The sequence below is a fragment of the Hyla sarda genome, unplaced genomic scaffold, assembly GCF_029499605.1.
Source record: "Hyla sarda isolate aHylSar1 unplaced genomic scaffold, aHylSar1.hap1 scaffold_303, whole genome shotgun sequence".
NCBI lineage: Eukaryota > Metazoa > Chordata > Amphibia > Anura > Hylidae > Hyla > Hyla sarda.
Window position 1 is genome coordinate 222,095 of NW_026609748.1, and position 21,544 is coordinate 243,638.

The following is a 21,544-nucleotide window of genomic DNA, read 5'->3' on the forward strand; positions in this document are numbered from 1 at the left end:
AGGCAGCTGCCTATCATGTCATGCCCTACCTGCACAGGTGTGCTGGCTACTCAAATGATCCAATTAAGGAGGCCATTTAGTCAGCAGCAGCAGAAGTCCTGTGCCTGGACGCTCCAACAGCGGCCAGACACAAGCAGAAGCAGAAGCAGCAGCAGCACCACCTTTTGTTTTTTGGCTGCAGCAGCAGCAGCAGCAAGGCCCACAGGGCTGGCTAGCTGGCTAGCCAGCAAGCAGGTAGCAATGAAAGTAGGAATCTTTCTTTTTAACCCTGTAAGGGGGTGGTGCACTGTACCCGAAGATACTGCCATATCGGGTCAATGCATAGGGCGACGGAAGCAAGCTTCGAAATCGGCCCCCGTTCTCAAAAATCCATTTAATATATGGTCCCCAGATAGGGGACGTATCAGATATTAAACTGATAAGAACAGATACTACACTTGATCTTAGCCAAAAGGCCGAGAAGCGATAACCGTGAAAGGGGCGGGCCCAACAAGGTCCCCTTCATGGGCACTATCACTGCTTGCTGTCAGGGAGGCTGCCAGACAATTTTCCATGCACACTCTGGGCTGGGGGGCAGTCAACCACCAGTACACACAGCAGAACCTAAACCCATACCATTATTGCTAAGCAGCAAGACAGGGGCCCATTGCACTCCCACGGGGCCTTTTTAAATGCAATCCATAACCCGGATTTGCCAGGAACCCTTCTTACTCCTCCTACTTGCATGTGACACTGGGCTTAGGATCTGCATAGGAAACACACACACAAGCACACACCTACCTTTGTTGCCTGCAGATGCCTCCTTGGCTGTCCCCAAACGGTATCAAACCAACACCCACGGGAAGCTGTAAGCATAGAGGACATGCCTGCACCCCATTGGACTTACCTGTGTGGGTTAAACCCGGGTTATTTGACAACCTATGGCGGTGATGGTTCTGCTCAGGCAGAGCAGTGCTGATGCTCCTCATAAAGCTGTCGCTGCTGTGAAGGTTCTAGGTGACATCACAAATCCCTATGGTTACATACACAACAAAGCTGGGTTGTTGTTGTTTACACTCTGCAAGGCCTGTGGAAGTGAGTGACATCATAGCACTGTAGTTCTGAGGGTTCTAGATGGATGCAACAATCTCCTGTTGCTTCTATGAAGGCCATAATAGACGACATCACCAAACAGCTCCATAGTCACATACACAGCAAAGGAGAGATGTTGTTTACACCTAGTGATGTCAGTGGTATTGAGTGACATCACAGCACAGTGCTAAGGCTCCTGGGCCTGGACACAGCAGCGGCTGCAATATCTCAACGGAGAATACGTTTATATATATGTGTGTGTGTGCGCGTATATATATATATATATATATATATATATATATATATATTTCTCCGCCGAAATCACTTTTAAACCCATTTCCACCTTTTTTTCCCTTCTCTTCCTCTTACTTTTTTTTCACGTTTTTTTACGTTTTTCTCCTTTTCGCCTCTTTTCTGGGCGTATTATTCTTCTTTTTCTTCTTTTTTTTCGTCTAATGCATACCCCATCAGTGCAGCAATGCTTATTCAATACCGCCAGCAGATGGAGACACTGGGGGATAATTTTCTAAGGATTTATACTGATTTTTCCTGTCTGAATTTGTCGCACATTGTCGCACAGAAAGTTGCAGGCCAAATATGTGTGACATTTCTGCGACTTTAGCTTCTAGAGCATTTTTACAACATTATACATAGGTGCTGAATACATAAAAAGCGACTGTTCAGCGACAGACAAGTCGCATCGGCTGAAAGTAGGCCAGAATGTCAGTCCATGTTGGAGCAGGTTTAGATACAGTCTAAAGCATAGATCTCAAAGTCTGTGCACAGAATTTAGCAAGGGCCTCGCACCTTCTGATGCATCAGGTAGGTGCACAATAGCATAGCCTAACCCTCTGTACTTTGGTCTATATTGATGCGGGACATAGACAGCCAGCTGATGACCAATCCATTAGTGCAATGGATGGCTGGAAGCATTTGTCTTTGCCTTTGCAATACCACAGAAGCAATGCATGGTCAATGTACAGCAATGACACACCTGTGTGAACAGCCAGGAGACCCCCCCCCCCATGTTATGTTACATAGTTACATAGTTAGTACGGTCGAAAAAAGACATATGTCCATCAAGTTCAACCAGGGAATTAAGGGGTAGGGGTGTGGCGCGATATTGGGGAAGGGATGAGATTTTATATTTCTTCATAAGCATTAATCTTATTTTGTCAATTAGGAACATTCAGCACCCACCCGCTATCAAGGCAGCTGCCTATCATGTCATGCCCTACCTGCACAGGTGTGCTGGCTACTCAAATGATCCAATTAAGGAGGCCATTTAGTCAGCAGCAGCAGAAGTCCTGTGCCTGGACGCTCCAACAGCGGCCAGACACAAGCAGAAGCAGAAGCAGCAGCAGCACCACCTTTTGTTTTTTGGCTGCAGCAGCAGCAGCAGCAAGGCCCACAGGGCTGGCTAGCTGGCTAGCCAGCAAGCAGGTAGCAATGAAAGTAGGAATCTTTCTTTTTAACCCTGTAAGGGGGTGGTGCACTGTACCCGAAGATACTGCCATATCGGGTCAATGCATAGGGCGACGGAAGCAAGCTTCGAAATCGGCCCCCGTTCTCAAAAATCCATTTAATATATGGTCCCCAGATAGGGGACGTATCAGATATTAAACTGATAAGAACAGATACTACACTTGATCTTAGCCAAAAGGCCGAGAAGCGATAACCGTGAAAGGGGCGGGCCCAACAAGGTCCCCTTCATGGGCACTATCACTGCTTGCTGTCAGGGAGGCTGCCAGACAATTTTCCATGCACACTCTGGGCTGGGGGGCAGTCAACCACCAGTACACACAGCAGAACCTAAACCCATACCATTATTGCTAAGCAGCAAGACAGGGGCCCATTGCACTCCCACGGGGCCTTTTTAAATGCAATCCATAACCCGGATTTGCCAGGAACCCTTCTTACTCCTCCTACTTGCATGTGACACTGGGCTTAGGATCTGCATAGGAAACACACACACAAGCACACACCTACCTTTGTTGCCTGCAGATGCCTCCTTGGCTGTCCCCAAACGGTATCAAACCAACACCCACGGGAAGCTGTAAGCATAGAGGACATGCCTGCACCCCATTGGACTTACCTGTGTGGGTTAAACCCGGGTTATTTGACAACCTATGGCGGTGATGGTTCTGCTCAGGCAGAGCAGTGCTGATGCTCCTCATAAAGCTGTCGCTGCTGTGAAGGTTCTAGGTGACATCACAAATCCCTATGGTTACATACACAACAAAGCTGGGTTGTTGTTGTTTACACTCTGCAAGGCCTGTGGAAGTGAGTGACATCATAGCACTGTAGTTCTGAGGGTTCTAGATGGATGCAACAATCTCCTGTTGCTTCTATGAAGGCCATAATAGACGACATCACCAAACAGCTCCATAGTCACATACACAGCAAAGGAGAGATGTTGTTTACACCTAGTGATGTCAGTGGTATTGAGTGACATCACAGCACAGTGCTAAGGCTCCTGGGCCTGGACACAGCAGCGGCTGCAATATCTCAACGGAGAATACGTTTATATATATGTGTGTGTGTGCGCGTATATATATATATATATATATATATATATATATATATATATATATTTCTCCGCCGAAATCACTTTTAAACCCATTTCCACCTTTTTTTCCCTTCTCTTCCTCTTACTTTTTTTTCACGTTTTTTTACGTTTTTCTCCTTTTCGCCTCTTTTCTGGGCGTATTATTCTTCTTTTTCTTCTTTTTTTTCGTCTAATGCATACCCCATCAGTGCAGCAATGCTTATTCAATACCGCCAGCAGATGGAGACACTGGGGGATAATTTTCTAAGGATTTATACTGATTTTTCCTGTCTGAATTTGTCGCACAGAAAGTTGCAGGCCAAATATGTGTGACATTTCTGCGACTTTAGCTTCTAGAGCATTTTTACAACATTATACATAGGTGCTGAATACATAAAAAGCGACTGTTCAGCGACAGACAAGTCGCATCGGCTGAAAGTAGGCCAGAATGTCAGTCCATGTTGGAGCAGGTTTAGATACAGTCTAAAGCATAGATCTCAAAGTCTGTGCACAGAATTTAGCAAGGGCCTCGCACCTTCTGATGCATCAGGTAGGTGCACAATAGCATAGCCTAACCCTCTGTACTTTGGTCTATATTGATGCGGGACATAGACAGCCAGCTGATGACCAATCCATTAGTGCAATGGATGGCTGGAAGCATTTGTCTTTGCCTTTGCAATACCACAGAAGCAATGCATGGTCAATGTACAGCAATGACACACCTGTGTGAACAGCCAGGAGACCCCCCCCCCCCATGTTATGTTACATAGTTACATAGTTAGTACGGTCGAAAAAAGACATATGTCCATCAAGTTCAACCAGGGAATTAAGGGGTAGGGGTGTGGCGCGATATTGGGGAAGGGATGAGATTTTATATTTCTTCATAAGCATTAATCTTATTTTGTCAATTAGGAACATTCAGCACCCACCCGCTATCAAGGCAGCTGCCTATCATGTCATGCCCTACCTGCACAGGTGTGCTGGCTACTCAAATGATCCAATTAAGGAGGCCATTTAGTCAGCAGCAGCAGAAGTCCTGTGCCTGGACGCTCCAACAGCGGCCAGACACAAGCAGAAGCAGAAGCAGCAGCAGCACCACCTTTTGTTTTTTGGCTGCAGCAGCAGCAGCAGCAAGGCCCACAGGGCTGGCTAGCTGGCTAGCCAGCAAGCAGGTAGCAATGAAAGTAGGAATCTTTCTTTTTAACCCTGTAAGGGGGTGGTGCACTGTACCCGAAGATACTGCCATATCGGGTCAATGCATAGGGCGACGGAAGCAAGCTTCGAAATCGGCCCCCGTTCTCAAAAATCCATTTAATATATGGTCCCCAGATAGGGGACGTATCAGATATTAAACTGATAAGAACAGATACTACACTTGATCTTAGCCAAAAGGCCGAGAAGCGATAACCGTGAAAGGGGCGGGCCCAACAAGGTCCCCTTCATGGGCACTATCACTGCTTGCTGTCAGGGAGGCTGCCAGACAATTTTCCATGCACACTCTGGGCTGGGGGGCAGTCAACCACCAGTACACACAGCAGAACCTAAACCCATACCATTATTGCTAAGCAGCAAGACAGGGGCCCATTGCACTCCCACGGGGCCTTTTTAAATGCAATCCATAACCCGGATTTGCCAGGAACCCTTCTTACTCCTCCTACTTGCATGTGACACTGGGCTTAGGATCTGCATAGGAAACACACACACAAGCACACACCTACCTTTGTTGCCTGCAGATGCCTCCTTGGCTGTCCCCAAACGGTATCAAACCAACACCCACGGGAAGCTGTAAGCATAGAGGACATGCCTGCACCCCATTGGACTTACCTGTGTGGGTTAAACCCGGGTTATTTGACAACCTATGGCGGTGATGGTTCTGCTCAGGCAGAGCAGTGCTGATGCTCCTCATAAAGCTGTCGCTGCTGTGAAGGTTCTAGGTGACATCACAAATCCCTATGGTTACATACACAACAAAGCTGGGTTGTTGTTGTTTACACTCTGCAAGGCCTGTGGAAGTGAGTGACATCATAGCACTGTAGTTCTGAGGGTTCTAGATGGATGCAACAATCTCCTGTTGCTTCTATGAAGGCCATAATAGACGACATCACCAAACAGCTCCATAGTCACATACACAGCAAAGGAGAGATGTTGTTTACACCTAGTGATGTCAGTGGTATTGAGTGACATCACAGCACAGTGCTAAGGCTCCTGGGCCTGGACACAGCAGCGGCTGCAATATCTCAACGGAGAATACGTTTATATATATGTGTGTGTGTGCGCGTATATATATATATATATATATATATATATATATATATATATATATATTTCTCCGCCGAAATCACTTTTAAACCCATTTCCACCTTTTTTTCCCTTCTCTTCCTCTTACTTTTTTTTCACGTTTTTTTACGTTTTTCTCCTTTTCGCCTCTTTTCTGGGCGTATTATTCTTCTTTTTCTTCTTTTTTTTCATCTAATGCATACCCCATCAGTGCAGCAATGCTTATTCAATACCGCCAGCAGATGGAGACACTGGGGGATAATTTTCTAAGGATTTATACTGATTTTTCCTGTCTGAATTTGTCGCACAGAAAGTTGCAGGCCAAATATGTGTGACATTTCTGCGACTTTAGCTTCTAGAGCATTTTTACAACATTATACATAGGTGCTGAATACATAAAAAGCGACTGTTCAGCGACAGACAAGTCGCATCGGCTGAAAGTAGGCCAGAATGTCAGTCCATGTTGGAGCAGGTTTAGATACAGTCTAAAGCATAGATCTCAAAGTCTGTGCACAGAATTTAGCAAGGGCCTCGCACCTTCTGATGCATCAGGTAGGTGCACAATAGCATAGCCTAACCCTCTGTACTTTGGTCTATATTGATGCGGGACATAGACAGCCAGCTGATGACCAATCCATTAGTGCAATGGATGGCTGGAAGCATTTGTCTTTGCCTTTGCAATACCACAGAAGCAATGCATGGTCAATGTACAGCAATGACACACCTGTGTGAACAGCTAGGAGACCCCCCCCCCCATGTTATGTTACATAGTTACATAGTTAGTACGGTCGAAAAAAGACATATGTCCATCAAGTTCAACCAGGGAATTAAGGGGTAGGGGTGTGGCGCGATATTGGGGAAGGGATGAGATTTTATATTTCTTCATAAGCATTAATCTTATTTTGTCAATTAGGAACATTCAGCACCCACCCGCTATCAAGGCAGCTGCCTATCATGTCATGCCCTACCTGCACAGGTGTGCTGGCTACTCAAATGATCCAATTAAGGAGGCCATTTAGTCAGCAGCAGCAGAAGTCCTGTGCCTGGACGCTCCAACAGCGGCCAGACACAAGCAGAAGCAGAAGCAGCAGCAGCACCACCTTTTGTTTTTTGGCTGCAGCAGCAGCAGCAGCAAGGCCCACAGGGCTGGCTAGCTGGCTAGCCAGCAAGCAGGTAGCAATGAAAGTAGGAATCTTTCTTTTTAACCCTGTAAGGGGGTGGTGCACTGTACCCGAAGATACTGCCATATCGGGTCAATGCATAGGGCGACGGAAGCAAGCTTCGAAATCGGCCCCCGTTCTCAAAAATCCATTTAATATATGGTCCCCAGATAGGGGACGTATCAGATATTAAACTGATAAGAACAGATACTACACTTGATCTTAGCCAAAAGGCCGAGAAGCGATAACCGTGAAAGGGGCGGGCCCAACAAGGTCCCCTTCATGGGCACTATCACTGCTTGCTGTCAGGGAGGCTGCCAGACAATTTTCCATGCACACTCTGGGCTGGGGGGCAGTCAACCACCAGTACACACAGCAGAACCTAAACCCATACCATTATTGCTAAGCAGCAAGACAGGGGCCCATTGCACTCCCACGGGGCCTTTTTAAATGCAATCCATAACCCGGATTTGCCAGGAACCCTTCTTACTCCTCCTACTTGCATGTGACACTGGGCTTAGGATCTGCATAGGAAACACACACACAAGCACACACCTACCTTTGTTGCCTGCAGATGCCTCCTTGGCTGTCCCCAAACGGTATCAAACCAACACCCACGGGAAGCTGTAAGCATAGAGGACATGCCTGCACCCCATTGGACTTACCTGTGTGGGTTAAACCCGGGTTATTTGACAACCTATGGCGGTGATGGTTCTGCTCAGGCAGAGCAGTGCTGATGCTCCTCATAAAGCTGTCGCTGCTGTGAAGGTTCTAGGTGACATCACAAATCCCTATGGTTACATACACAACAAAGCTGGGTTGTTGTTGTTTACACTCTGCAAGGCCTGTGGAAGTGAGTGACATCATAGCACTGTAGTTCTGAGGGTTCTAGATGGATGCAACAATCTCCTGTTGCTTCTATGAAGGCCATAATAGACGACATCACCAAACAGCTCCATAGTCACATACACAGCAAAGGAGAGATGTTGTTTACACCTAGTGATGTCAGTGGTATTGAGTGACATCACAGCACAGTGCTAAGGCTCCTGGGCCTGGACACAGCAGCGGCTGCAATATCTCAACGGAGAATACGTTTATATATATGTGTGTGTGTGCGCGTATATATATATATATATATATATATATATATATATATATATTTCTCCGCCGAAATCACTTTTAAACCCATTTCCACCTTTTTTTCCCTTCTCTTCCTCTTACTTTTTTTTCACGTTTTTTTACGTTTTTCTCCTTTTCGCCTCTTTTCTGGGCGTATTATTCTTCTTTTTCTTCTTTTTTTTCGTCTAATGCATACCCCATCAGTGCAGCAATGCTTATTCAATACCGCCAGCAGATGGAGACACTGGGGGATAATTTTCTAAGGATTTATACTGATTTTTCCTGTCTGAATTTGTCGCACAGAAAGTTGCAGGCCAAATATGTGTGACATTTCTGCGACTTTAGCTTCTAGAGCATTTTTACAACATTATACATAGGTGCTGAATACATAAAAAGCGACTGTTCAGCGACAGACAAGTCGCATCGGCTGAAAGTAGGCCAGAATGTCAGTCCATGTTGGAGCAGGTTTAGATACAGTCTAAAGCATAGATCTCAAAGTCTGTGCACAGAATTTAGCAAGGGCCTCGCACCTTCTGATGCATCAGGTAGGTGCACAATAGCATAGCCTAACCCTCTGTACTTTGGTCTATATTGATGCGGGACATAGACAGCCAGCTGATGACCAATCCATTAGTGCAATGGATGGCTGGAAGCATTTGTCTTTGCCTTTGCAATACCACAGAAGCAATGCATGGTCAATGTACAGCAATGACACACCTGTGTGAACAGCCAGGAGACCCCCCCCCCCATGTTATGTTACATAGTTACATAGTTAGTACGGTCGAAAAAAGACATATGTCCATCAAGTTCAACCAGGGAATTAAGGGGTAGGGGTGTGGCGCGATATTGGGGAAGGGATGAGATTTTATATTTCTTCATAAGCATTAATCTTATTTTGTCAATTAGGAACATTCAGCACCCACCCGCTATCAAGGCAGCTGCCTATCATGTCATGCCCTACCTGCACAGGTGTGCTGGCTACTCAAATGATCCAATTAAGGAGGCCATTTAGTCAGCAGCAGCAGAAGTCCTGTGCCTGGACGCTCCAACAGCGGCCAGACACAAGCAGAAGCAGAAGCAGCAGCAGCACCACCTTTTGTTTTTTGGCTGCAGCAGCAGCAGCAGCAAGGCCCACAGGGCTGGCTAGCTGGCTAGCCAGCAAGCAGGTAGCAATGAAAGTAGGAATCTTTCTTTTTAACCCTGTAAGGGGGTGGTGCACTGTACCCGAAGATACTGCCATATCGGGTCAATGCATAGGGCGACGGAAGCAAGCTTCGAAATCGGCCCCCGTTCTCAAAAATCCATTTAATATATGGTCCCCAGATAGGGGACGTATCAGATATTAAACTGATAAGAACAGATACTACACTTGATCTTAGCCAAAAGGCCGAGAAGCGATAACCGTGAAAGGGGCGGGCCCAACAAGGTCCCCTTCATGGGCACTATCACTGCTTGCTGTCAGGGAGGCTGCCAGACAATTTTCCATGCACACTCTGGGCTGGGGGGCAGTCAACCACCAGTACACACAGCAGAACCTAAACCCATACCATTATTGCTAAGCAGCAAGACAGGGGCCCATTGCACTCCCACGGGGCCTTTTTAAATGCAATCCATAACCCGGATTTGCCAGGAACCCTTCTTACTCCTCCTACTTGCATGTGACACTGGGCTTAGGATCTGCATAGGAAACACACACACAAGCACACACCTACCTTTGTTGCCTGCAGATGCCTCCTTGGCTGTCCCCAAACGGTATCAAACCAACACCCACGGGAAGCTGTAAGCATAGAGGACATGCCTGCACCCCATTGGACTTACCTGTGTGGGTTAAACCCGGGTTATTTGACAACCTATGGCGGTGATGGTTCTGCTCAGGCAGAGCAGTGCTGATGCTCCTCATAAAGCTGTCGCTGCTGTGAAGGTTCTAGGTGACATCACAAATCCCTATGGTTACATACACAACAAAGCTGGGTTGTTGTTGTTTACACTCTGCAAGGCCTGTGGAAGTGAGTGACATCATAGCACTGTAGTTCTGAGGGTTCTAGATGGATGCAACAATCTCCTGTTGCTTCTATGAAGGCCATAATAGACGACATCACCAAACAGCTCCATAGTCACATACACAGCAAAGGAGAGATGTTGTTTACACCTAGTGATGTCAGTGGTATTGAGTGACATCACAGCACAGTGCTAAGGCTCCTGGGCCTGGACACAGCAGCGGCTGCAATATCTCAACGGAGAATACGTTATATATATATGTGTGTGTGTGCGCGTATATATATATATATATATATATATATATATATATATATATATATTTCTCCGCCGAAATCACTTTTAAACCCATTTCCACCTTTTTTTCCCTTCTCTTCCTCTTACTTTTTTTTCACGTTTTTTTACGTTTTTCTCCTTTTCGCCTCTTTTCTGGGCGTATTATTCTTCTTTTTCTTCTTTTTTTTCGTCTAATGCATACCCCATCAGTGCAGCAATGCTTATTCAATACCGCCAGCAGATGGAGACACTGGGGGATAATTTTCTAAGGATTTATACTGATTTTTCCTGTCTGAATTTGTCGCACAGAAAGTTGCAGGCCAAATATGTGTGACATTTCTGCGACTTTAGCTTCTAGAGCATTTTTACAACATTATACATAGGTGCTGAATACATAAAAAGCGACTGTTCAGCGACAGACAAGTCGCATCGGCTGAAAGTAGGCCAGAATGTCAGTCCATGTTGGAGCAGGTTTAGATACAGTCTAAAGCATAGATCTCAAAGTCTGTGCACAGAATTTAGCAAGGGCCTCGCACCTTCTGATGCATCAGGTAGGTGCACAATAGCATAGCCTAACCCTCTGTACTTTGGTCTATATTGATGCGGGACATAGACAGCCAGCTGATGACCAATCCATTAGTGCAATGGATGGCTGGAAGCATTTGTCTTTGCCTTTGCAATACCACAGAAGCAATGCATGGTCAATGTACAGCAATGACACACCTGTGTGAACAGCCAGGAGACCCCCCCCCCCCATGTTATGTTACATAGTTACATAGTTAGTACGGTCGAAAAAAGACATATGTCCATCAAGTTCAACCAGGGAATTAAGGGGTAGGGGTGTGGCGCGATATTGGGGAAGGGATGAGATTTTATATTTCTTCATAAGCATTAATCTTATTTTGTCAATTAGGAACATTCAGCACCCACCCGCTATCAAGGCAGCTGCCTATCATGTCATGCCCTACCTGCACAGGTGTGCTGGCTACTCAAATGATCCAATTAAGGAGGCCATTTAGTCAGCAGCAGCAGAAGTCCTGTGCCTGGACGCTCCAACAGCGGCCAGACACAAGCAGAAGCAGAAGCAGCAGCAGCACCACCTTTTGTTTTTTGGCTGCAGCAGCAGCAGCAGCAAGGCCCACAGGGCTGGCTAGCTGGCTAGCCAGCAAGCAGGTAGCAATGAAAGTAGGAATCTTTCTTTTTAACCCTGTAAGGGGGTGGTGCACTGTACCCGAAGATACTGCCATATCGGGTCAATGCATAGGGCGACGGAAGCAAGCTTCGAAATCGGCCCCCGTTCTCAAAAATCCATTTAATATATGGTCCCCAGATAGGGGACGTATCAGATATTAAACTGATAAGAACAGATACTACACTTGATCTTAGCCAAAAGGCCGAGAAGCGATAACCGTGAAAGGGGCGGGCCCAACAAGGTCCCCTTCATGGGCACTATCACTGCTTGCTGTCAGGGAGGCTGCCAGACAATTTTCCATGCACACTCTGGGCTGGGGGGCAGTCAACCACCAGTACACACAGCAGAACCTAAACCCATACCATTATTGCTAAGCAGCAAGACAGGGGCCCATTGCACTCCCACGGGGCCTTTTTAAATGCAATCCATAACCCGGATTTGCCAGGAACCCTTCTTACTCCTCCTACTTGCATGTGACACTGGGCTTAGGATCTGCATAGGAAACACACACACAAGCACACACCTACCTTTGTTGCCTGCAGATGCCTCCTTGGCTGTCCCCAAACGGTATCAAACCAACACCCACGGGAAGCTGTAAGCATAGAGGACATGCCTGCACCCCATTGGACTTACCTGTGTGGGTTAAACCCGGGTTATTTGACAACCTATGGCGGTGATGGTTCTGCTCAGGCAGAGCAGTGCTGATGCTCCTCATAAAGCTGTCGCTGCTGTGAAGGTTCTAGGTGACATCACAAATCCCTATGGTTACATACACAACAAAGCTGGGTTGTTGTTGTTTACACTCTGCAAGGCCTGTGGAAGTGAGTGACATCATAGCACTGTAGTTCTGAGGGTTCTAGATGGATGCAACAATCTCCTGTTGCTTCTATGAAGGCCATAATAGACGACATCACCAAACAGCTCCATAGTCACATACACAGCAAAGGAGAGATGTTGTTTACACCTAGTGATGTCAGTGGTATTGAGTGACATCACAGCACAGTGCTAAGGCTCCTGGGCCTGGACACAGCAGCGGCTGCAATATCTCAACGGAGAATACGTTTATATATATGTGTGTGTGTGCGCGTATATATATATATATATATATATATATATATATATATTTCTCCGCCGAAATCACTTTTAAACCCATTTCCACCTTTTTTTCCCTTCTCTTCCTCTTACTTTTTTTTCACGTTTTTTTACGTTTTTCTCCTTTTCGCCTCTTTTCTGGGCGTATTATTCTTCTTTTTCTTCTTTTTTTTCGTCTAATGCATACCCCATCAGTGCAGCAATGCTTATTCAATACCGCCAGCAGATGGAGACACTGGGGGATAATTTTCTAAGGATTTATACTGATTTTTCCTGTCTGAATTTGTCGCACAGAAAGTTGCAGGCCAAATATGTGTGACATTTCTGCGACTTTAGCTTCTAGAGCATTTTTACAACATTATACATAGGTGCTGAATACATAAAAAGCGACTGTTCAGCGACAGACAAGTCGCATCGGCTGAAAGTAGGCCAGAATGTCAGTCCATGTTGGAGCAGGTTTAGATACAGTCTAAAGCATAGATCTCAAAGTCTGTGCACAGAATTTAGCAAGGGCCTCGCACCTTCTGATGCATCAGGTAGGTGCACAATAGCATAGCCTAACCCTCTGTACTTTGGTCTATATTGATGCGGGACATAGACAGCCAGCTGATGACCAATCCATTAGTGCAATGGATGGCTGGAAGCATTTGTCTTTGCCTTTGCAATACCACAGAAGCAATGCATGGTCAATGTACAGCAATGACACACCTGTGTGAACAGCCAGGAGACCCCCCCCCCCCATGTTATGTTACATAGTTACATAGTTAGTACGGTCGAAAAAAGACATATGTCCATCAAGTTCAACCAGGGAATTAAGGGGTAGGGGTGTGGCGCGATATTGGGGAAGGGATGAGATTTTATATTTCTTCATAAGCATTAATCTTATTTTGTCAATTAGGAACATTCAGCACCCACCCGCTATCAAGGCAGCTGCCTATCATGTCATGCCCTACCTGCACAGGTGTGCTGGCTACTCAAATGATCCAATTAAGGAGGCCATTTAGTCAGCAGCAGCAGAAGTCCTGTGCCTGGACGCTCCAACAGCGGCCAGACACAAGCAGAAGCAGAAGCAGCAGCAGCACCACCTTTTGTTTTTTGGCTGCAGCAGCAGCAGCAGCAAGGCCCACAGGGCTGGCTAGCTGGCTAGCCAGCAAGCAGGTAGCAATGAAAGTAGGAATCTTTCTTTTTAACCCTGTAAGGGGGTGGTGCACTGTACCCGAAGATACTGCCATATCGGGTCAATGCATAGGGCGACGGAAGCAAGCTTCGAAATCGGCCCCCGTTCTCAAAAATCCATTTAATATATGGTCCCCAGATAGGGGACGTATCAGATATTAAACTGATAAGAACAGATACTACACTTGATCTTAGCCAAAAGGCCGAGAAGCGATAACCGTGAAAGGGGCGGGCCCAACAAGGTCCCCTTCATGGGCACTATCACTGCTTGCTGTCAGGGAGGCTGCCAGACAATTTTCCATGCACACTCTGGGCTGGGGGGCAGTCAACCACCAGTACACACAGCAGAACCTAAACCCATACCATTATTGCTAAGCAGCAAGACAGGGGCCCATTGCACTCCCACGGGGCCTTTTTAAATGCAATCCATAACCCGGATTTGCCAGGAACCCTTCTTACTCCTCCTACTTGCATGTGCCACTGGGCTTAGGATCTGCATAGGAAACACACACACAAGCACACACCTACCTTTGTTGCCTGCAGATGCCTCCTTGGCTGTCCCCAAACGGTATCAAACCAACACCCACGGGAAGCTGTAAGCATAGAGGACATGCCTGCACCCCATTGGACTTACCTGTGTGGGTTAAACCCGGGTTATTTGACAACCTATGGCGGTGATGGTTCTGCTCAGGCAGAGCAGTGCTGATGCTCCTCATAAAGCTGTCGCTGCTGTGAAGGTTCTAGGTGACATCACAAATCCCTATGGTTACATACACAACAAAGCTGGGTTGTTGTTGTTTACACTCTGCAAGGCCTGTGGAAGTGAGTGACATCATAGCACTGTAGTTCTGAGGGTTCTAGATGGATGCAACAATCTCCTGTTGCTTCTATGAAGGCCATAATAGACGACATCACCAAACAGCTCCATAGTCACATACACAGCAAAGGAGAGATGTTGTTTACACCTAGTGATGTCAGTGGTATTGAGTGACATCACAGCACAGTGCTAAGGCTCCTGGGCCTGGACACAGCAGCGGCTGCAATATCTCAACGGAGAATACGTTTATATATATGTGTGTGTGTGCGCGTATATATATATATATATATATATATATATATATATATATATTCTCCGCCGAAATCACTTTTAAACCCATTTCCACCTTTTTTTCCCTTCTCTTCCTCTTACTTTTTTTTCACGTTTTTTTACGTTTTTCTCCTTTTCGCCTCTTTTCTGGGCGTATTATTCTTCTTTTTCTTCTTTTTTTTCGTCTAATGCATACCCCATCAGTGCAGCAATGCTTATTCAATACCGCCAGCAGATGGAGACACTGGGGGATAATTTTCTAAGGATTTATACTGATTTTTCCTGTCTGAATTTGTCGCACAGAAAGTTGCAGGCCAAATATGTGTGACATTTCTGCGACTTTAGCTTCTAGAGCATTTTTACAACATTATACATAGGTGCTGAATACATAAAAAGCGACTGTTCAGCGACAGACAAGTCGCATCGGCTGAAAGTAGGCCAGAATGTCAGTCCATGTTGGAGCAGGTTTAGATACAGTCTAAAGCATAGATCTCAAAGTCTGTGCACAGAATTTAGCAAGGGCCTCGCACCTTCTGATGCATCAGGTAGGTGCACAATAGCATAGCCTAACCCTCTGTACTTTGGTCTATATTGATGCGGGACATAGACAGCCAGCTGATGACCAATCCATTAGTGCAATGGATGGCTGGAAGCATTTGTCTTTGCCTTTGCAATACCACAGAAGCAATGCATGGTCAATGTACAGCAATGACACACCTGTGTGAACAGCTAGGAGACCCCCCCCCCCATGTTATGTTACATAGTTACATAGTTAGTACGGTCGAAAAAAGACATATGTCCATCAAGTTCAACCAGGGAATTAAGGGGTAGGGGTGTGGCGCGATATTGGGGAAGGGATGAGATTTTATATTTCTTCATAAGCATTAATCTTATTTTGTCAATTAGGAACATTCAGCACCCACCCGCTATCAAGGCAGCTGCCTATCATGTCATGCCCTACCTGCACAGGTGTGCTGGCTACTCAAATGATCCAATTAAGGAGGCCATTTAGTCAGCAGCAGCAGAAGTCCTGTGCCTGGACGCTCCAACAGCGGCCAGACACAAGCAGAAGCAGAAGCAGCAGCAGCACCACCTTTTGTTTTTTGGCTGCAGCAGCAGCAGCAGCAAGGCCCACAGGGCTGGCTAGCTGGCTAGCCAGCAAGCAGGTAGCAATGAAAGTAGGAATCTTTCTTTTTAACCCTGTAAGGGGGTGGTGCACTGTACCCGAAGATACTGCCATATCGGGTCAATGCATAGGGCGACGGAAGCAAGCTTCGAAATCGGCCCCCGTTCTCAAAAATCCATTTAATATATGGTCCCCAGATAGGGGACGTATCAGATATTAAACTGATAAGAACAGATACTACACTTGATCTTAGCCAAAAGGCCGAGAAGCGATAACCGTGAAAGGGGCGGGCCCAACAAGGTCCCCTTCATGGGCACTATCACTGCTTGCTGTCAGGGAGGCTGCCAGACAATTTTCCATGCACACTCTGGGCTGGGGGGCAGTCAACCACCAGTACACACAGCAGAACCTAAACCCATACCATTATTGCTAAGCAGCAAGACAGGGGCCCATTGCACTCCCACGGGGCCTTTTTAAATGCAATCCATAACCCGGATTTGCCAGGAACCCTTCTTACTCCTCCTACTTGCATGTGACACTGGGCTTAGGATCTGCATAGGAAACACACACACAAGCACACACCTACCTTTGTTGCCTGCAGATGCCTCCTTGGCTGTCCCCAAACGGTATCAAACCAACACCCACGGGAAGCTGTAAGCATAGAGGACATGCCTGCACCCCATTGGACTTACCTGTGTGGGTTAAACCCGGGTTATTTGACAACCTATGGCGGTGATGGTTCTGCTCAGGCAGAGCAGTGCTGATGCTCCTCATAAAGCTGTCGCTGCTGTGAAGGTTCTAGGTGACATCACAAATCCCTATGGTTACATACACAACAAAGCTGGGTTGTTGTTGTTTACACTCTGCAAGGCCTGTGGAAGTGAGTGACATCATAGCACTGTAGTTCTGAGGGTTCTAGATGGATGCAACAATCTCCTGTTGCTTCTATGAAGGCCATAATAGACGACATCACCAAACAGCTCCATAGTCACATACACAGCAAAGGAGAGATGTTGTTTACACCTAGTGATGTCAGTGGTATTGAGTGACATCACAGCACAGTGCTAAGGCTCCTGGGCCTGGACACAGCAGCGGCTGCAATATCTCAACGGAGAATACGTTTATATATATGTGTGTGTGTGCGCGTATATATATATATATATATATATATATATATATATATATATATATTTCTCCGCCGAAATCACTTTTAAACCCATTTCCACCTTTTTTTCCCTTCTCTTCCTCTTACTTTTTTTTCACGTTTTTTTACGTTTTTCTCCTTTTCGCCTCTTTTCTGGGCGTATTATTCTTCTTTTTCTTCTTTTTTTTCGTCTAATGCATACCCCATCAGTGCAGCAATGCTTATTCAATACCGCCAGCAGATGGAGACACTGGGGGATAATTTTCTAAGGATTTATACTGATTTTTCCTGTCTGAATTTGTCGCACAGAAAGTTGCAGGCCAAATATGTGTGACATTTCTGCGACTTTAGCTTCTAGAGCATTTTTACAACATTATACATAGGTGCTGAATACATAAAAAGCGACTGTTCAGCGACAGACAAGTCGCATCGGCTGAAAGTAGGCCAGAATGTCAGTCCATGTTGGAGCAGGTTTAGATACAGTCTAAAGCATAGATCTCAAAGTCTGTGCACAGAATTTAGCAAGGGCCTCGCACCTTCTGATGCATCAGGTAGGTGCACAATAGCATAGCCTAACCCTCTGTACTTTGGTCTATATTGATGCGGGACATAGACAGCCAGCTGATGACCAATCCATTAGTGCAATGGATGGCTGGAAGCATTTGTCTTTGCCTTTGCAATACCACAGAAGCAATGCATGGTCAATGTACAGCAATGACACACCTGTGTGAACAGCCAGGAGACCCCCCCCCCCCATGTTATGTTACATAGTTACATAGTTAGTACGGTCGAAAAAAGACATATGTCCATCAAGTTCAACCAGGGAATTAAGGGGTAGGGGTGTGGCGCGATATTGGGGAAGGGATGAGATTTTATATTTCTTCATAAGCATTAATCTTATTTTGTCAATTAGGAACATTCAGCACCCACCCGCTATCAAGGCAGCTGCCTATCATGTCATGCCCTACCTGCACAGGTGTGCTGGCTACTCAAATGATCCAATTAAGGAGGCCATTTAGTCAGCAGCAGCAGAAGTCCTGTGCCTGGACGCTCCAACAGCGGCCAGACACAAGCAGAAGCAGAAGCAGCAGCAGCACCACCTTTTGTTTTTTGGCTGCAGCAGCAGCAGCAGCAGAGGCCCACAGGGCTGGCTAGCTGGCTAGCCAGCAAGCAGGTAGCAATGAAAGTAGGAATCTTTCTTTTTAACCCTGTAAGGGGGTGGTGCACTGTACCCGAAGATACTGCCATATCGGGTCAATGCATAGGGCGACGGAAGCAAGCTTCGAAATCGGCCCCCGTTCTCAAAAATCCATTTAATATATGGTCCCCAGATAGGGGACGTATCAGATATTAAACTGATAAGAACAGATACTACACTTGATCTTAGCCAAAAGGCCGAGAAGCGATAACCGTGAAAGGGGCGGGCCCAACAAGGTCCCCTTCATGGGCACTATCACTGCTTGCTGTCAGGGAGGCTGCCAGACAATTTTCCATGCACACTCTGGGCTGGGGGGCAGTCAACCACCAGTACACACAGCAGAACCTAAACCCATACCATTATTGCTAAGCAGCAAGACAGGGGCCCATTGCACTCCCACGGGGCCTTTTTAAATGCAATCCATAACCCGGATTTGCCAGGAACCCTTCTTACTCCTCCTACTTGCATGTGACACTGGGCTTAGGATCTGCATAGGAAACACACACACAAGCACACACCTACCTTTGTTGCCTGCAGATGCCTCCTTGGCTGTCCCCAAACGGTATCAAACCAACACCCACGGGAAGCTGTAAGCATAGAGGACATGCCTGCACCCCATTGGACTTACCTGTGTGGGTTAAACCCGGGTTATTTGACAACCTATGGCGGTGATGGTTCTGCTCAGGCAGAGCAGTGCTGATGCTCCTCATAAAGCTGTCGCTGCTGTGAAGGTTCTAGGTGACATCACAAATCCCTATGGTTACATACACAACAAAGCTGGGTTGTTGTTGTTTACACTCTGCAAGGCCTGTGGAAGTGAGTGACATCATAGCACTGTAGTTCTGAGGGTTCTAGATGGATGCAACAATCTCCTGTTGCTTCTATGAAGGCCATAATAGACGACATCACCAAACAGCTCCATAGTCACATACACAGCAAAGGAGAGATGTTGTTTACACCTAGTGATGTCAGTGGTATTGAGTGACATCACAGCACAGTGCTAAGGCTCCTGGGCCTGGACACAGCAGCGGCTGCAATATCTCAACGGAGAATACGTTTATATATATGTGTGTGTGTGCGCGTATATATATATATATATATATATATTTCTCCGCCGAAATCACTTTTAAACCCATTTCCACCTTTTTTTCCCTTCTCTTCCTCTTACTTTTTTTTCACGTTTTTTTACGTTTTTCTCCTTTTCGCCTCTTTTCTGGGCGTATTATTCTTCTTTTTCTTCTTTTTTTTCGTCTAATGCATACCCCATCAGTGCAGCAATGCTTATTCAATACCGCCAGCAGATGGAGACACTGGGGGATAATTTTCTAAGGATTTATACTGATTTTTCCTGTCTGAATTTGTCGCACAGAAAGTTGCAGGCCAAATATGTGTGACATTTCTGCGACTTTAGCTTCTAGAGCATTTTTACAACATTATACATAGGTGCTGAATACATAAAAAGCGACTGTTCAGCGACAGACAAGTCGCATCGGCTGAAAGTAGGCCAGAATGTCAGTCCATGTTGGAGCAGGTTTAGATACAGTCTAAAGCATAGATCTCAAAGTCTGTGCACAGAATTTAGCAAGGGCCTCGCACCTTCTGATGCATCAGGTAGGTGCACAATAGCATAGCCTAACCCTCTGTACTTTGGTCTATATTGATGCGGGACATAGACAGCCAGCTGATGACCAATCCATTAGTGCAATGGATGGCTGGAAGCATTTGTCTTTGCCTTTGCAATACCACAGAAGCAATGCATGGTCAATGTACAGCAATGACACACCTGTGTGAACAGCCAGGAGACCCCCCCCCCCCATGTTATGTTACATAGTTACATAGTTAGTACGGTCGAAAAAAGACATATGTCCATCAAGTTCAACCAGGGAATTAAGGGGTAGGGGTGTGGCGCGATATTGGGGAAGGGATGAGATTTTATATTTCTTCATAAGCATTAATCTTATTTTGTCAATTAGGAACATTCAGCACCCACCCGCTATCAAGGCAGCTGCCTATCATGTCATGCCCTACCTGCACAGGTGTGCTGGCTACTCAAATGATCCAATTAAGGAGGCCATTTAGTCAGCAGCAGCAGAAGTCCTGTGCCTGGACGCTCCAACAGCGGCCAGACACAAGCAGAAGCAGAAGCAGCAGCAGCACCACCTTTTGTTTTTTGGCTGCAGCAGCAGCAGCAGCAAGGCCCACAGGGCTGGCTAGCTGGCTAGCCAGCAAGCAGGTAGCAATGAAAGTAGGAATCTTTCTTTTTAACCCTGTAAGGGGGTGGTGCACTGTACCCGAAGATACTGCCATATCGGGTCAATGCATAGGGCGACGGAAGCAAGCTTCGAAATCGGCCCCCGTTCTCAAAAATCCATTTAATATATGGTCCCCAGATAGGGGACGTATCAGATATTAAACTGATAAGAACAGATACTACACTTGATCTTAGCCAAAAGGCCGAGAAGCGATAACCGTGAAAGGGGCGGGCCCAACAAGGTCCCCTTCATGGGCACTATCACTGCTTGCTGTCAGGGAGGCTGCCAGACAATTTTCCATGCACACTCTGGGCTGGGGGGCAGTCAACCACCAGTACACACAGCAGAACCTAAACCCATACCATTATTGCTAAGCAGCAAGACAGGGGCCCATTGCACTCCCACGGGGCCTTTTTAAATGCAATCCATAACCCGGATTTGCCAGGAACCCTTCTTACTCCTCCTACTTGCATGTGACACTGGGCTTAGGATCTGCATAGGAAACACACACACAAGCACACACCTACCTTTGTTGCCTGCAGATGCCTCCTTGGCTGTCCCCAAACGGTATCAAACCAACACCCACGGGAAGCTGTAAGCATAGAGGACATGCCTGCACCCCATTGGACTTACCTGTGTGGGTTAAACCCGGGTTATTTGACAACCTATGGCGGTGATGGTTCTGCTCAGGCAGAGCAGTGCTGATGCTCCTCATAAAGCTGTCGCTGCTGTGAAGGTTCTAGGTGACATCACAAATCCCTATGGTTACATACACAACAAAGCTGGGTTGTTGTTGTTTACACTCTGCAAGGCCTGTGGAAGTGAGTGACA

At 46.4% G+C, this 21,544-nt stretch overlaps 10 non-coding genes across 10 annotated transcripts; all 10 read right to left on the bottom strand.

Annotated features, from left to right (window-relative positions):
* Nucleotides 1–276: 276 nt before the first annotated feature.
* LOC130327763 (U2 spliceosomal RNA) lies at nt 277–467 on the bottom strand. The gene has a single exon (XR_008872075.1). It is a non-coding gene; the product is annotated as a U2 spliceosomal RNA (small nuclear RNA).
* A 2,089-nt stretch (nt 468–2,556) lies between these two features.
* LOC130327764 (U2 spliceosomal RNA) lies at nt 2,557–2,747 on the bottom strand. Its single transcript, XR_008872076.1, has one exon. It is a non-coding gene; the product is annotated as a U2 spliceosomal RNA (small nuclear RNA).
* A 2,086-nt stretch (nt 2,748–4,833) lies between these two features.
* On the bottom strand, nt 4,834–5,024 carry LOC130327766 (U2 spliceosomal RNA). Its single transcript, XR_008872077.1, has one exon. It is a non-coding gene; the product is annotated as a U2 spliceosomal RNA (small nuclear RNA).
* Nucleotides 5,025–7,111: 2,087 nt separating this feature from the next.
* Nucleotides 7,112–7,302, bottom strand: LOC130327768 (U2 spliceosomal RNA). The gene has a single exon (XR_008872079.1). It is a non-coding gene; the product is annotated as a U2 spliceosomal RNA (small nuclear RNA).
* A 2,081-nt stretch (nt 7,303–9,383) lies between these two features.
* LOC130327769 (U2 spliceosomal RNA) lies at nt 9,384–9,574 on the bottom strand. The gene has a single exon (XR_008872080.1). It is a non-coding gene; the product is annotated as a U2 spliceosomal RNA (small nuclear RNA).
* Nucleotides 9,575–11,661: 2,087 nt separating this feature from the next.
* Nucleotides 11,662–11,852, bottom strand: LOC130327770 (U2 spliceosomal RNA). Its single transcript, XR_008872081.1, has one exon. It is a non-coding gene; the product is annotated as a U2 spliceosomal RNA (small nuclear RNA).
* Nucleotides 11,853–13,930: 2,078 nt separating this feature from the next.
* LOC130327771 (U2 spliceosomal RNA) lies at nt 13,931–14,121 on the bottom strand. Its single transcript, XR_008872082.1, has one exon. It is a non-coding gene; the product is annotated as a U2 spliceosomal RNA (small nuclear RNA).
* Nucleotides 14,122–16,201: 2,080 nt separating this feature from the next.
* LOC130327772 (U2 spliceosomal RNA) lies at nt 16,202–16,392 on the bottom strand. Its single transcript, XR_008872083.1, has one exon. It is a non-coding gene; the product is annotated as a U2 spliceosomal RNA (small nuclear RNA).
* Nucleotides 16,393–18,479: 2,087 nt separating this feature from the next.
* Nucleotides 18,480–18,670, bottom strand: LOC130327773 (U2 spliceosomal RNA). Its single transcript, XR_008872084.1, has one exon. It is a non-coding gene; the product is annotated as a U2 spliceosomal RNA (small nuclear RNA).
* Nucleotides 18,671–20,736: 2,066 nt separating this feature from the next.
* On the bottom strand, nt 20,737–20,927 carry LOC130327774 (U2 spliceosomal RNA). The gene has a single exon (XR_008872085.1). It is a non-coding gene; the product is annotated as a U2 spliceosomal RNA (small nuclear RNA).
* Nucleotides 20,928–21,544: the final 617 nt, after the last annotated feature.